The following is a 5,663-nucleotide window of genomic DNA, read 5'->3' on the forward strand; positions in this document are numbered from 1 at the left end:
AATACAGTCAAAGATGGTCCCCTGGACAACTAGTACAACTCATCACAAACAGTGGTGTCACCTCTGAGACGTGTTTCCAACCAACTGTTGAAAGTCCTGATGTGTTCACATGTAATCCAGTCGTCACACTGCTCCGGGTGTTTGGAGCGCAAACTGTTCTTGTGTTCATCGACATACGGGGTCACCAAGGTAGAGTTCTGTAGAACTGTGTAGTGTGCTTGAGACCAAGAATGCCCGTCCCTGCATATTATTGAGTCCGCTCCTAGCGTGCCTTTTCCAGTCAGTCTTCCCTCATACCGCGATTTAGGGAGACCTATCTTCTTAAGGCCAGGAATGAAGTCAACACAAAACCCAATGACATCCTCTGTTTGATGGCCCATGGAGTGTCACGACCGGTTTTCCAATAAAAATATTTATTGAGAAACCGATCCCTTTTACGGACCAGTAGAGAAGAATTCTCCTCACTGGTAGACAATTTCTTGATCACAGAAGAAAAACCAGGAGTACTAAATATAATACAAGGTTGTGCGGAGATTGCTCAACAATTTATTACAAACGCGCCAATATTACACATAAAGGCGGATAGGGTGGCATAACTACTGACTCACAATAAAAGCGGTGGTGGATATGTCACAGAGAAGTGGGTGACATGACTCCTGAATCTAACAGCTCTTCGAGCGTCGGAGCGAGGCTCGAGGATACTTATTTTGGGTGGCCGAAGCGTATATAATACAAGTGACCAATATCCAGGATCGCACGGGACTGACTGGGATTCCTCTAGGCGTCGGACTCACTATCAAACTCTTCATCCATGAGATCACCTTCGTCAACATCTGGCCAAATCAACAAGCCAGGTGAGTACTATGAAAGTACTCGCAAGACAGTTCGGACATAAGATATAACAAATGTAAACATGATGCATATGAACAGATTACTAAAGCGCACTCGGACAATGAGATGGCCATGCATGGGAAATAAAAGGGAAGTCGGGCGGTAGTCCTCCCGAAATCCCAATGTAATACTGAAGGCCAATCGAGTGTGAATGACTCCTCGAAAGGATACAAAAGAAAATAACAATGCCGCAGTCGGGCGTCAAGGCGACACCACATACAAGGCTTATAATGGAAAATAAATGACAGTGCGTGCCACAGTCGGACGTCTGAAGCGACATCACATAAAGGGCTTATAATGAAAGTAGATGACATGAGTGCCACAGTCGGACGTCTGAGCGACATCACATAAAGGGCTTATATTTCCCAACTTAATATTTCAGTAGCTCATGAATTAAAATCATTGCAAGGGAAATTTCAGATACGAGATAAATAAAAGGTTAGTCCGTCCACAGGAATAACGATTCAACCGGGTTTACCACTCGAGCTTGTTCACCGGGGATTTACCACGAGGACTGACATAGATATGGATATACTGGCCATGGTCCTGGACCATGGACACGATGACTCGGAAGGATTTGACTCTGCAGAGTTTGTACTATTTAACCACAGCCAACGGATTTCAGTAGTCACAAGGGACTAGTTCCGTTTACGGTGTTTTAGGAGAAACACATCTAACCAGTACACACCCATTCAACATTCCGATGCCAGGAATCACCCTCGGCAATGTTCAAGAAAAACTTTAAGACGGGGAGGCTACAACCTCGCATAGCATGGGATCAAATTTATATACGCGCGCTCTAAGGGGTGCCCCCCTCTCGGTCCCAACCGGAAACACCCACGCCCCCTGACCGGATGACTGGCTTTAATCCAGGGCCATGGAACCCTCATCCCGGCCCCTCTATTTGGTGTGTACAAGGAAAGAGGTTAACAACTTACTAAACCGTATTCTTTGCAGAAAACATGTGGCAGCACGAAAGGGGAAGAACGGTAACGTGGCTCAGTCCACGTTAACGTCGGAGTTTATCGGATGACGTAAGACTGGCATGCTACAACAATACCACCTTACTGCCTTTCATGTCACCACATGTTCAGGGCATCTCTCATCAGAGATCACAGTAACTTCGGAACACACGGTTGGTTGCCTTACATTGCAACGCAATACTCACCGATGCTCACATGCCATGCATAAACCATTCAAGCAAACATGCAAAACACTTATCATATCAAAGGTTCAAACATGCTTGCCTGGTTCGGAGAAGTCGGAGTCTAGCTCGGCGAAGTTCGCGGCTCCGTCACCTCCTCCGGAACCTACGGTATAACGAAACCGTACACTAACGTGAAAAACGTAGCTTGCATAAAAATTGTTCCAAAAAATTTCCAAATAAATACTATAAAAAACTAGACAAAAATACAAGACTGACAGAAAAAGAATCAATCAAAAATCATCTTTTATTAAAAAGATATAAGGGTTTTAGTCCAAGGACTGATCTATGATGAAACAGAAAAGAACCAGGGACTTGTTTGAAAAACCAGCAAACGGTTCGGTAGGAAATGCGCCAGCCCAAAGAGAAAACGCATTTTGCCCGAAGGCGCTACCAGAAAACGGTTCGAAGGGGGAAAAGAGAGAGGCTGACGGGGGTCCCACCCGTCAGGTTTAAACTCCCAACGGAGCTCGCCAGCGCCCGAAGGCTGCGGTGGTCGCCGGCGTTGAACCACGGCGAGGCAGAGAGATCGGAGGGTACCAAGAGGTTCAGGGTGTCCTTCCGCGTCGGTGGGTGGTGGACTTGGCCGTCGGAGAGCACCACGTCGACGGCGACACTTTCTCCGGCGGACGGTGGTTCGGGCGATGGTGGAGTACTCCGGTGGGTGCTGCAAACTCCAAATTGATGCGCGGGTCAAAAGAGTGGAAGAATTAGGAGACTACTGGTTGAGGGGTGGGGGTGCACGCACGGGAGTGAATCGCGCTGGATCCCGTGGCCGGTCGAGGCGGCCGGAGTTGGGGAAGAAGGCTCCCTCGGGGCTCTTCCAATGGCTTGGCATGGTATTGGTAGTGTGTAGAGGTGGTGCAGGTTCGAGTTCGATCTCGGGGCCTCCTTTTATAGGCGATCCGAGGGGGTGGCCGTGAACGGGATAGCTCCGGCGAGCGATTACGGCGAGGAAGAGGTTGGGCAGGGGGTTTAAGTGGCTAGGCACCATCAGGGAGGATCACTAGTGCCGTTCCCCCGCTAAACCTCGGTCGGGCTAGGCGTAATGCGCCGATCCTCGACTGGGCGGCCGTACGGGCACGGCGGCGGCAGAGAGTGCGCTCCGCGCCTACCAGTTCACGATGACGGACTGCAGCGTGCACGGGTGAGTGGATGGCCACGCGGTGGCCTCTGGTGGCTTGGGCGGCGCTGGACGGCGCCGTCCAACGCTGCGCCTCTCTGGCGGCCGCAAAAGCCGCTGCTGCCGTCGCTCACGGGGTGGCGCACCTCCTCCTGCTCGTCGCCAACGCCCGCAAGCCTCCAGGTGATCGTGTGGCGCAGGGATAAGAAGGAGGGAACAGGGAGCAAGGCGCCACCGAGGCTACTGGCGAGATCGAGGAAAGGTTCTAAAGAAAACGACAGTGCTCACTGAAACTGTTTACTGAACTTCTGAACATTGACAGAAACAGTGCCCTTCAGGTGTTCGACGAAATGATTTGGCATGAAGAAATTTTTTTCTGGAGTTGGGACTTGGTGAGGTGACCTCTCAATGCATCCAGAGGCTGCCTGAATTTTCTCTAATTTTAGGAGGAGAAAACAATTGAATTTCATCAAATTTGGCAAATATGGTCCAAACTTGCAGCAAGAACAATTTGAAAAATTTGAACTGGAGACCAGTGGATCATCATGGATCTTGGTTGAGGGCTCTAAGGACTAGCCAGGGAAATTTGTTTGGAGGCCAAACTCAAAGTAGAAATGGTAGCTCCTTTGTAAATCTCCAAGAGCTAAAGTAGAGGGCAGAAATTATTTTTGACAAGAATTAAATGGAAGGAAATTCATGGGGTGGTTCAACTTGCTGGATTTGGAGTATATCTTGACACAAAAATGGGAGATGGTTTTTTGGGAGGGGATTTCCACTCATGTCATGGCAAGAGTGGATTTTTTTGAAAGGGGAAAAGATCACTCCAAAAGCCATGGGGCTATTTAAAAGATTTTCAAATATTCTTTCCAAATGAAAAACATTTGTGTTGAGTCCACATAAGATGGAAAAACCTCCAAGACCAAAAATCAAGTCTTGGGTGAATCCAAACAAAACACTTGTCATAAAAGAAAATTTTTGAGAGGGAGAGTCCTTTAGAAGAAAATTTTAAATAACATCCCTCAAATCAAATAAAAGTTTGAAAAAGCCAAATAAAAATTTTGGGTGTCACAACACCTACCCCCTTAGGAAAAATCTCGTCCCCGAGATTTCAGCTGATCCTCAAATAGATGTGGGTACTCTGCCTGAAGAAAATCCTCTCTCTCCCATGTTGCTTCATCCTCGGTGTGATTGCTCCACTGAACCTTGAAAATTTTTGTTGTTTTCTGGCGGGTTCTCCTTTCGGACTCTTCCAATATCTTTACTGGCCGCTCTCTGTAGGTGAGGTCTGGTTGTACATCAATGTTTTTATGGGATACATGCTTTTCCTGGTTGCTCACACATTTCCTCAACTGTGAGACGTGGAACACGTCGTGGACATCTGACAGCTCTTTGGGTAGGTCCAGCTGGTAGGCTACTGTGCCTCTTCGTGCAACTATACAGAAGGGTCCGATAAATCTCGGGGCTAGCTTCCCCTTAATTTTGAACCGTTGCAGGCCTCGCATAGGAGACACTCGTAGGTATACGTAATCACCGGGTTCAAAGCTGACCTGACGATGTTTTCGATCGTAATAGCTCTTTTGTCGGCTTTGAGCTGTCTTGAGTCTGTCCCTGATCTGTCTAACTTTCTCCTCGGCTTCCTTGAGCATGTCTGGGCCGAAGATACGACTGTCACCTGTTTCTGACCAATTTAGGGGGGTACGACATCTCCGCCCGTACAATGCTTCAAAACGTGCCATTTGTAGGCTGGCTTGGTAACTGTTGTTGTAAGCAAACTCGGCATACGGCAAACTTTCTTCCCAACTGGATCCATAGGTGAGCACACAGGCTCTCAGCATGTCCTCTAGGATTTGGTTCACGCGTTCCGTTTGTCCATCCGTCTGAGGGTGGTACGCTGTACTGAATGCTAGTTGCGTGCCCAGAGCTTGTTGTAAGTGATCCCAGAATTTAGAGACAAATTGAGTGCCTCGGTCGGATATTATAGTCTTTGGGACTCCATGCAGACAAACTATACGGGAGAGATAAAGCTTGGCTAGCCTTTGAGTGGAGTAGGTCGTCTTCATGGGAATGAAATGTGCTACCTTGGTTAGCCTATCTGTGATGACCCATATGGCGTCATTTCCGCGTTGTGATCGAGGTAGTCCGACGATGAAGTCCATTCCAATTTCATCCCATTTCCACTCAGGTATCCTATTTTTCTGTAGTAGCCCTGCGGGCTTTTGATGCTCGGCTTTTATGCGCTGACATGAATCGCAACAAGCAATGAATGCGGCTATATCCCTTTTCATACCGTGCCACCAAAATCTCTCCTGAATGTCTTTGTACATTTTGGTTCCTCTAGGGTGGATCGAATATGGGGCGGTGTGGATTTTGGTTAGGATTTGTTGCTTGATTTCCTCAATGTTTGGTACGCAAAGTCTGTCCCCATACCATAATATTCCCTCATTG

This window comes from Aegilops tauschii, chromosome 5 (assembly GCF_002575655.3).
Source record: "Aegilops tauschii subsp. strangulata cultivar AL8/78 chromosome 5, Aet v6.0, whole genome shotgun sequence".
NCBI lineage: Eukaryota > Viridiplantae > Streptophyta > Magnoliopsida > Poales > Poaceae > Aegilops > Aegilops tauschii.